We start from the raw sequence: 12,020 nt of genomic DNA, 5'->3' as shown, positions 1-12,020 counted from the left end.
AAAAAAGGAAGAGAGCAACCAAACCAATAAACAAATCTACCAATGATAATAAACTCTAAATACTAAACTAAGATAAACATAAAACCAGAAACAAATTAGATGCCAAAAGCAAACCCCAAGTCCACAGTTGCTCCCAAAATCCACCGCTTCAATTTTGGGATGATTCATTGTCTATTCAGGTATTCCACAGATGCAGGGTACATCAAGTTGACTGTGGAGATTTAATGCACTGCTCCTGAGGCAGCTGGGAGAGATTTCCCTTTCTCTTCTTTGTTCCCACAGCTCCCGGGGTTCAGCTTTGGATTTGGACCCACCTCTGCGTGTAGGTCGCCTGAGGGCATCTGTTCTTCGCTCAGACAGGACGGGGTTAAAGGATTGGCTGATTCGGGGGCTCTGGCTCACTCAGGCCCGGGGGAGGGAGGGGTACGGAATGCGGGGCAAGCCTGTGGCTGCAGATGCCGGCATGACGTTGCACCAGCCTGAGACACACTTTGTGTTCCCCCCGGCGAAGTTATCACTGGATCACAGGACGGTGGCCGTGGCGGGCTGTACCGGCTCCCGGGAGGGGCTGTGTGGATAGTGACCTGTGCTTGCACACAGGCTTCTTGGTGGCGGCAGCAGCAGCCTTAGCATTTCATTCCCGTCTCTGGGGTCCGTGCTGATCGCCGTGGCTCGCGCCCATCTCTGGAGCTTGTTTAGCCAGTGCTCTGAATCCCCTCTCCTCGGGCACGCCAAAACAATGGTCTCTTGCCTCTTCGGCAGCTGCAGACTTTTTCCCGGACTCCCTCACGGCCAGCTGTGGTGCGCTAACCCCTTCAGGCTGTGTTCACGCTGCCAACCCCATTCCTCTCCCTGCGATCCAATTGAAGCCCGAGCCTCAGCTCCCAGCCCCGCCTGCCCCGGCGGGTGAGCAGACAAGCCTCTCGGGCTGGTGAGTGCTGCTCGGCGCCGATCCTCTGTGTGGGAATCTCTCCGTTTTTTCCTCTGCACCCCTGTGGCTGCGCTCTCCTCCATGGCTCTTAAGCTTCCCCCCTGCCGCCCCCTATGTCCGCCAGTGAAGGGGCTTCCTAGTGTGTGGAAACCTTTCCTCCTTCACAGCTCCCTCCCGCTGGTGCAGGTCCTGTCCCTATACTTTTGTCTCTGTTTTTTCTTTTTTCTTTTGCCCTACCGAGGTACATGGGGATTTTCTTGCCTTTTGGGAAGGCTGAGGTCTTCTGCCAGCATTCAGCAGGTGTTCTGTAGGAGCTGTTCCACATGTAGATGTACTTCTGATGTATTTGTGGGGAGGAAGGTGATCTCCACGTCTTACTCCTCCGCCATCTTGAAGGTCTCTGGAAATAGGGTCTTAATCAAGTTGATATGAGGTCATGCTGCATTAGAATGGACCCTAATCCAAATGACTGGTCTCCCTTTAAGAGGAGAGGGATGTGAAAAAAAAGACACAGGGACATATAAGGGGAATGTCACGTGACAACAGAGGCAATGTTTGGAGTGACACCGCTACAAGCCAAGGAACACCAAGGATTGTTGCAACCCCAAAAGCTAGGAAGAGGCAAGGAATGATGCTTCCCTACAACCTGCAGAGGGAGCAGGGTCCTGCTGACACTGTGATTTCAGACTTCTGGTCTTTAGCACTGTGAAAGAATAAATTTCTCCTATTTTTAAGCCACAAAGTTTCTGGCACTTTTTTATGACATCACCAGGAAACTAGTACACATGGTGTCAAGAGGTGGGAAACAAGGCAATCTCAAAACAAACAAACAAGCAAATAAAAAAACAGAGAATAAACTGAAATAGTCAGTGGTGCTGGATGATTCAAAGAGAAAATGTCTTAGTTTCTGCACATAATGCTTTTCTACCTAGTATTCTTCACTGAGACAAATTAAGTTACGCAGAATAAGGATATTTTTAGACAATCAATGATTCATAAACCCTATGTACCATTCCTTACTTGAGGATGTACTTCAGACAAATTAAGAATTAAACCATTAAATGGAAAGATATGATGTCTAGAAAATAATATACCATATTCAGGAAGCAAATGATGGGCTATCTCAGGAGGACAGCTTTGTACAGGCTTAAAAAGCAACCAGCCTAGATTTTAGAAAAATGGAAACCATCAGAATAAAAGTCTCTTTGGGAAAAAAAAAAAAAAAGATTTGTCAGTCTTCTTAAAATGTTTACAAAGAGTTGAAATTGGATACTTTGATAATGAAAAGAGCAGAACAGATGGCAAATAGAACCTCTCAAACAAAATGCACAACAAGATATTAGATATAATCATAATATACTCTTTAGATATGTACTGACCAGAATTAACATAGCATTATGTAAGTATATAGATATATATTTATATATATATTCATATTTTTTATATATAGTAGATTTATGTATTTGCATTACTTTAATTATAAAGGAGGAGAGACACAGGACAATACAGTTATTTAAGTAGATAATTTCTCATTTATCAAGTCAAAAGTTCATAAGTTAATATATAGCAGTAAATCAATTTTTTTGTGTAGTTAAAACCAGACTAACAAAGAGGGGGTGTGTGTGTGCATTTGGTGGGAGATTTCAATTGACAATATTTCATTGCTTTAGACATACAAAAATAACAATTTCCTATGATTCAACGTTGTAGTTTTTGACATGGTTTGAATTAATCAGATCTAAATCCAGGTTTCTAATGACAAAGGGTCTTAATATTGCCTTCAAATTTCTATAAAATAGCTAACGTTGGGAGAATTTAAAAGATAGTTCTTTTAGTTCATGGTAATCTGAGGATCCAAGCAAGTTGTACTTTACTCACAGATCTTCTTTCATGGGCTATCAAAGATCGTCCTTATGTAATTAAGCCTAGTCTGGATGCTTGGTGACTCAAGGAATAATTAATATATCACAGAAAGGAAGTTCTAGTCAGATAAAAAGGGAAAAGAAATCCTGACCCTGCTGGTCTGTTGGGGTCCAATGTGAAGTCCCAGTGGACAAGTTCGAGAGTGAGGAGAAACAGAAATACACAAATAAACATGTGATAGCCAAGAAAGTTTTTCCTGTTTTAAAAACCAAGTCTCCAGTTTAAGTCCCATATGGAGCAATGTCCAACATTATGTTAGTTAATTACACAGCAAAGGAGAGAACTTGCTAGCTAGGTGATGAAGATAGCATACTACTACTTGTTCCTGGCATTCAAGAAATCAAGAAGTTTCCGTGTGCCCTGGGAAGGACATATGTAGCTGCTGAAAACCTCATTTAGCTGACAGAGACCTGGGATGGGTTTGCATGTGGTCAGCTGTCAGCAGCAGTGGTTTTTATGTCATATCAAGAGACAGGTGAATGCATTCATCTCAGCAGATGCCAGTACAGAGACTAATCAAGCCAACATCTAATGGCAATGACCAGGCAAAAAGACAGTACTAGGTACTACTCTTACCTTCTGGCTGAGAAGGATGGTCAGATTTCCTCTACTTCCCCCTGGATATGAGAAAATACAAAAATTTAGTTGGACTCAGAATGAACTGAAATTTAACCAAGGGAGATTTTTTAAAGAAGATAAAAATCAAGATAAAATTAAGAGATAAGTCTAAATTTATTTTCTATAAAGTAGGCCGGGGACTTATAAGGAAGATTAAATGACTTCTAGAAAATCAGAAAAATAAATAAATTGACTTTGTATATCAGATTTGTGTGATTAAATTTTTGACCTTGACTACATTATAATTTGTATAAATTTGAGTTAAAGGTTTTAAACAAACGACTTTTTCTCTAAGCTTACAATACTTAAAAGATCACAAGGATAAGATAAAGAAAGGAAAGTCTCAATTTCTCTTTTCTCTTCCCTTTGTTATTAATCTGTGGTTTATGAGTCAAGCAAGTGACATGTCTCAAGTTTAAGACATAATCATAAAGAAAGTAGAAAGTACTTCTTTGTATGTCGTCAGAAGTTTAACTGGTCAAAAGTAGATGAACTGATATTTGGAACTTCAACTAAATTGAGCTGTTATCTAGGGACAACCACCCTGAATCTTTGAAGAGGCAGAAATTCAATTTGCATATGGAGCATACATATTTCAATGATTATCACTAACCAAACCTAGGAGGAACATCTGCTCAGCCCAACCATATCTTAAATCTCATGCTTATTTCACTTTATTGTAATAATCCCTCTACACAAAGTTAATCATTTTCCCTGAATGAAATAAGACCAATCCTTCTAAAAAAAAGTACAGAAGACAAAACTTACTAAAATTGTACCAGTGAATCTTAAGGTCTGCTATGTAATGCAATAAATAATCCTAGGAACAAAAGCTGAATTTACATTAAAACATGGCAGCACAGCCTAAGTAAACATAATGATTATCTTATGCATTACGGTGACATAACTAAAATAAACTATCAGGACAAAATAATTTGCTTAAATATTAACAGCCTGCCTATGAATAACAATTACTGCCCTTAACTTGTTAGGAAATGAATCTATATGAACTCAGAAGTAGGTGGAAAGGGGGCCAAAATTTAGATAAGTGCTTATCACTGCAATAATTTTTCCTCTGTTATGGACTCAACTACGCACCTGATATGCTTATAACTCAGCTGCTAAAGTGCTGTATACTGACAACCAGGGCAGTTCTCTCCCGAGGCAGTTAAGGAGGTGATCTGCCATAAAGTTCTTTCCTATATTTTATCATCCATTAGATGATAGAGAGAGAGTTTAACCTAAGACTACTGCTTAAGATTTGTAAGAACAGAAGGGAATGTGCAAATGTCCCCACTAGCTATTAGAACCAGACTGATATGATTACGGGATACAAATAGTGCTGCAGAGGAATTCATTAGATGTTTGGTATTTTTTAACTTGTAATTACTGTAGTATGGATTATACAATGTAGGAAATAGATCTCAATATTATAGCGTCTTTGGGAAAGATTCCAGGAAGGGAAATTTGGTACAAATGTTTCAAGTAATAATAAAAATGAATAAGCTGAAAACAGTTGAAAATAATATTTGCAAAGACACACAAAGAATAGTTCTTCCATTTACTAAAATTCTAAATGGGAATCAAGAATCACTCAAACATGATTCTTGCGGAGGCCGGTTTCAATTCCTGGTCAGGGAACTAAGACCCCGCAAGCCGTGCAACACGGACAAAAACAACAACAACAGCAACAAAAACAAAGAATGACTCAAACATACTTTAATGTTTAGTATTAACATTTTATTGAAAAATTACCTGATTAAAAGCTGCACGTTGGCAAGAGCAAAAATTTGTACAAACTAACGGGAGCTAGTAAAGGCCATGTTTTCTGTTTATATTGATTATTCACAAAGTAACGAAACAAAACACTAACAAGCAAAAAGATAATCAATGACATGCATAATTATTTTCCTGTGTGGATTATCTTCATTTCTGCTTTTACCATGAAATTTAAAAAGAAAATCTTTAAAGTGTTCATATCCGTTTCCATAGTCCTACAAATGACATTCAAAAACTAAAATAAGAAGAGCATCATTCTGATATTATGTTGCATGAGAGAGTGTGATACTAGCAATGACCAATATATTTCATTAATCTAGAACTGAACTTACAGTACAAACTTTTCTTATTCTACCTTAAACCTATTATCACAAAGAATCTCTCCATAAACCAAATTCTGATCACATAGTCAGTAGTAGCCAGAGGCCAACAATTCTTTTATAAATCAAAACTATTTGAATTATATTTTGACACTTATTTTCTTTACTTCTTTGAAATATGATTTTAAAAATACACAAGCAAAACATCATTCAAGATGACTGACTCAAGACTCAGATCTTAGCTTTTGAAGTGGATATTATTTACCCATAGACTCATAACATGTCTACTCTTTGGCTTCCCAGTAAGAAGATAGAAAGAACTCTCTATTTTGAGGCACTTGAAATGAAGTTTTCACTCCTCTGACTGATTAAATGGTTTGCTCTTCTAACACAAATCTCATCCCACATAGGACATTAAATATTTTTTTTTTTCTGATTGAAATACCTTTCTCTTCCAGGTAATAATTTGGTAACCTGGATTTATTCAGTCAATGTTCCTACAAAAATGGGATTATTTGAATTTGTTTTATATGTCTGCAAGATTTAATATAACCCTCATATACACGGGGATCAGATCAAGTCTTGCTTTTTCTCCCTGTCTGTTTTTATGTGATCAATCATGTGACTTATGGCATAAATTTCAATTGGTATCAAAAGAGATCAAACTCTGGCAGCTATATAAAACCATTGAGGTTAACTAGGCAGTAAAAAAATAAATGCTGAAGTGTTCATTTCTCTGTCCGCTTTACTACCAGTGATTCTCTTTCCTACCTTGCCTATTTTACTGCCATGTCTTCAGAAAAGAAGTTGTTAGTATTTCTGAAAGAAGTAAAAATAAAACCAAGAAAACTTGAAGCCAAATCCAGCCTCTGTACACTGACACCGAACTCAATCTCGGAGACAGAGTTTTGGGTGAAGTAGAAAAGAATAGCTTTATTGCTTTCCCAGGCAAAGGGGGCCACAGAGGGCTAATGCCCTCAAAACTGTTTAGCCCAACACCGAGGGGCTAGTGAGGAGTTTCATAGGAATCGTTCAAAGTGGGCGTGATCAGCTCGTGGACATTCTTCTGATTGGTTGGTGGGGAGGTAAGTGGGAGTCGGCATCATTAACCTTCTGGTTCCAACCAGTCTGGGGTCTATATGCTGTGGGCAGCAAACCCTTAAGTTCTCCCACCTGGTAGGGGTTTCAGAATCTGCAAAACAGCTCAAAGATATTGTTCTTTGTATCCCTTGAGGGGGAACCAGGACCCTGCCCCAAGGCTGCACTATTGTTTCTTTTGACTGCTCCTCTCTTGTCTCCACATCCCCTCCCTTCCCTAATTAGCCACTGTTTGAACCTGCCCGTTGGAACTCAGGGAAGGTCATGGAGGCTGAATGAAACCCATTTCCTGTAATCAAGAAATGGCAGACGCAGGAAGGCTTTGGTGCTCAGGAGCCCCACAGGGTCCTGCTGGGTATCAAACTCAACTGCCACCTGTAGAGTCTATAGAGAGATCAAAATGAGCTAAGTGGCAATATAATTATATGTAAGGCAGTGAAAATGCCTTTATTGACATTCCTATACATTTAGTACAAAATAAAGCTGACAGGATCCATACATTTTTCCATAATTAGTTTTGTGCTCCAATTTCTATTCTCTGCAGAGCTCAAATAGTTCTAAAATAAGTGTAGAGGTAAGCAGTTCTTTGAGTACTAAACAGTTATTAAAGATACAAGCGCATTTGATCTCAATCTCATGCCATAAATGACTTTGAATTATAGAATTTTACAGTTGGATGTTACAGAAGAGGCATCTGCTATACAGAGAAGTAAGTGACTCATCTTTGTGGCCAGGGAGAGTTTGACATCAAAATAATCTGTAACTTTGAACAAGAAGGTTGTGTAAACTATTTCTCAATGAAATAGCACTTGTATCATATTGTATTTTTTTCTCATGTCTAGGGCTACACTCTCCTCGTATTGATATTTTTTCTTCTTTCAAATACTAAACTAACGTTTCCCTCTCTTTTTTCCCAGAGCATCCTGGTGCCCTCTCTTTTTCCGGGTTGCTCGTAGTTAGCTCTGTCGCTGTGTGGTTCTGCTGTAATTCTGGCCAGCAGGTGATAAATGGAAGAGATTGTGTATCAACTCTAAGCGAAAACAGAGAAAAGCAGAGTCGATCTGTCCTCTTGCTCTGCTCTGATGGTTTAGGAGGTCACATGATATGGTAGACAGAGTCCAGAGCCATCAGGGAAGAGGGGGCCCTGGGGAGTCACCCAACTTCCTTCAGACTTTGCATGAGCCAGAAATAAATATGTTAAACTTCTGGGGTTTGTTGATTAAATTAATACTGCGACACAGCTTAGTCTGATCTGGGGTAAGCTCGGCCTTCAGCTGCTTGAAGAAGGGTTTTAGTTCCCAGCCGGAGACTGAGGTCGGGGCGTGGCAGGGAAAGCACCGAATCGTAGCCACTCGACCAGTGGTCAGTGACAAAGCCCTGGCCTTACGGCTTTGCAGAAAAGAATCCCCACAGAGACGGAGAGTAGTGAAACAAGTAAAGTGTTTATTAGGATAAAAAGAAGCACAATACGTGTGGATGGACACACAGGCGGGCTCAGAGAGAGTCACGCGCTCATGGCAGTTTAAATCACTTCTATGGTGCATTTCTTCTGGGTTTCCTTTGGCCAATCATTTCGATTTGCCTGCTTCTGACTCCATATTTGGTGTATCTCAGACTTTTCCCACGTGTGCGTGTGCATCTCTTAGCCAAGATAGATTCTACCGAAGAGGCCTATGGGTAGGTTTGGCCACTTGGCATCTCCCCTTTTGATCTCCAAGGAGCCTTTCTGCGCATGAGTAGTCGGAGAGGTCTCCTGACTTGGAGAATGAGGAATATGTAATCTCTCATCTTCTATCTGGATGGGGCCCAGCCTCCTCTTTCAATTGTCCTGTTATTCCCATCTCAGAGTATAGGTCCACAAGAATGAACTCCAACCATTTGCCCTGAGGGCCCATCTACCTCCTGCCTCAAGACCATCCTTACTAACTCATTCCACAAGGCCTTGCCTCTACCTTTCTACTCCCTGGAGCTGCTATTCTACGCTCTATGTTCCTTTTACTATCAAGCTGATCCCTAGTGTAGATTACTTTACTGTTTTCAATGTCAGCCAATCCTAATTCCCTTTCACTTCTCAATTTCTTTTTATCAATATATTTATTTTGTTGAAATTGTTGTTATTCAAACATTATCTCATAATTAGGAAATGTGTTTCATCCTCTGTATCTTGTGAGACCAGTTGACATTATTGAGCTCTTTCTCCTTTAAAGGTATTTCTAGCTTCGATTACTAGAGATAGCAAATCTTCTACTGGTTCTCTTGTTCTCCAAAACTGCCTCTTTCCTGTCCTTTCAAGCAAATAAACATGGACCTTTCCACAAAGACCTGATGTCAGCTTTATTTTCCTTCTTTCTTTACAAAAATAATATACTTATTTTATTTTGTATATAGCCTCATTCTCTTGAATTTCATATCTACATATAAAATAAATTATGAAAGCTCCACTAGAGTATTTGGCCATTATCTCAAACTCAGATGCCTTACACTGGGCTCATGGCTTTCTCCACCATTTTCCTTCCAAGCCTGTTTTGTAGGAATGAACATCTATCCATCATCTAGATTTTAAAAGTAGAATTAGTTCTCTTGACTTCTCCACACTCCATCCCTGGTCTCCGTCCCATTAGTTCTGCTTCCATCTGTCTCTTACCATGTCAGTTTCTGCTTTTCCCAGTCCCACTTAGCTAGGCACTGGTGGTAGCTCCATTCAGAGGCCAAGACGATTTGAATTAAAATAGACAATAAGATTAGATAAAAGAGTTTGTGCATTTTAAAACTAGTTGTAGTGCCATGAGCTAAGAACAAAATGTGTCTAAAAACTGTCTTATTCAGCAGGAAACTATGGCCTTCGCTAGTCCCCATAGGTCTGTACAAACTATTTTATAGGGTTCATGCTTCACTTTGCTGAATATAATTCTTGTTTTCTATAAGACCACTTATCCAAGGCTCCAAAAGTCTTTCCAACCTGTTCATTCCTCTCTCCATGGTGGAAAAAGGGGTAGCTTAACTCTCTTCTTTCTATTATTAGCTGTTGGCATTCTAATGCACATAGAAGGCCTACACTGTTTAACTCATTGGATTCAAAAATCAACACCCTGGTTTTCTTTATGCTACTATTTTCAGAGTTTAATCATCTTTCACATAGACTATAATAATAACAACTTCTTAATTTCATACCTCACTCTTCCAAATTTAACATGGCTCAAACCTAAATACTAAATTATAGATATTACATATGCATTCAGTTTGCATATATAAGTAGGGTGACTATACCATATAATGTATTATAAAAACTAGAAAACTACTGAGAAAAACAGGTGATAGAGCACAGGGATAACAAACATAAATCAAATCTATCCCTGGAAACCTGAGCTCTATAGCCAACCTGACATAATTTTTATCTTGCCTCATAATTCTCTACTTGTGCACAATTGATCATCCCTCCCCTGGGATGGTCCATATTGGAATATTGATCACAATTAATTCTAGCGTATATGTAACTTTCTTTGCATTCTTTCATCCTCCAAGCATTAAGCTCATTATTTAGATCTTTTTAGGTTGTAAATAACAGAAACCCAACTCAAATTAACTTACTGGGAAGTCCCGAGGTGAACTGAGACGCAGACGTGAATGGGTAGAATCGTGGGCCCTCCTGCAGTGAGCTCCAGCCTCCTTCCCTTTAACCATAGCTAGGTCTTCCGTGCAGCAAGAGGAGGAGGGACATAGCTTCAGAAGGCAACAGCTTATGTGATAACAAATAGAAATCCAGGAGGAAAGAGAGAGGATCCTTCTCCCAACATAGGTACAAGAACCACAAAGAAGGGATTTTACGGATTTGGTTTTGGTCTTTTGTATATTTCTGAGCCAACTATGGTGGCTTGGAGGCCTTGGTCACATTTCCACCCTCACAGGTAGGAGGACAGGGTACCACCTAACTGGCTTCCACCACAACCACAATGAAGGAAGGCTTTCACCAGAAAATGGGAACCGGAGTTTAGACAAACAGAGTGCAAAGAGCCACTGGAGCGGAATTATGTAGTGACAACGAATCTTTATGTTTGGATATATGTGTTTGAACCTTTACCCTATGACTTGCCAGCTACCTTCCTAAGCTTTATCTATAAAATATGTTGCTTGGGAGATACAAGGTCATTTCTTTCAACAGCTCAGAGTTTAAGCACTCTTTTTGTTATTGACATCGTGATCACTGCTCCTTTTCCTCTTGATGTGTCATTGACCGTGTTGTGCTTTTTCTTATTTCTCTCATTGCACTCAGCTTCTTGCAGTTGGGATCCATATCTTTTTCATCTTCTTATCCCCATAATACCTAGCATGACTTCCTGCTCTAATTAGGCACTCACTACATAACCCTTGACTGCACTTTGCCTTTTCGTATACCATACATCGCTCATGATCATCTTTTTTCCCTGAAAAATGGTCAGCTCCCCAGAAGCAAAGGTTCTTGCCTCATTCTTTGTATCTCTTAAAAGAGTTTAGGCAATATGTTGTGTAATTTGGGTATATAATAAACTTATGAATAAACTCAGATGAAAACATGATGTATATAACATGGTGGGTCACCCAGTATCACTCCCTTCAATGGAACCCTTACCAGAATAAGCAACATCTATGCTTACAAAGGATGCATTCCCTGAACATCCTCTGATGTGTGCCTGTCAGTTCTGTACCCTCTCTATGTGATATTCGTATGCCTTAAAGAGTGAGAAAGAGCTTTACAGTAAGAGCATTACAAGCCTAAGGTCATTTTGATTAAAAGAAATTTAACCAATCTGAGTTCATATTTTTACTGAAGGCAATTTTTTTCTAATTTCCAAATTTCTACAGCCTCCTCCTTTCCATTCCCACCATCAAAAAGCTGCTAACACTCTTCTAATTTTGATTTGTTTAAAGGAAAAAAGGGGTGAAGAGTTCATGCAGTCATTTTTATACGCCACAAATAAAATAACTCTGCTTCTCCTGCGGCACATGCAGAAGTATGAAAAGCCTCTCAGATTCCTGACAGAACTCTCATTGTTTACCATGAGCACTGTCATAGCTGTGTGCCTTGTCATTCTATACAGCAGGGCATGGGCTGGCACCCTGCCTGACGCTGACTTGCGGAAGGGAAGCCTCTTATCTTACTTCCCAGGATAATTCCTGGGGAAAGTGTGCTCCCTAGTGTTAGGAGAGGCTTAATGGCTAGAGGGTTCCAGCTGACCACACAGGAAGAAGGTGGTTGTTCATTTCTCAACACTCTCTATTTACACCTTGTGTAGTTGTCAGGTTGTCCATCCTTCTAACTAGCTGTGTTGCAGATTTGACATTCCACTGCAACAAAAGACATAAACAGAATTTCT

The sequence above is a fragment of the Balaenoptera borealis genome, assembly GCF_965194805.1.
Source record: "Balaenoptera borealis genome assembly, chromosome: 18".
Lineage (NCBI taxonomy): Eukaryota > Metazoa > Chordata > Mammalia > Artiodactyla > Balaenopteridae > Balaenoptera > Balaenoptera borealis.
The sequence above is the reverse complement of the archived record's forward strand: the minus strand, read 5'-3'. Positions refer to the sequence as shown.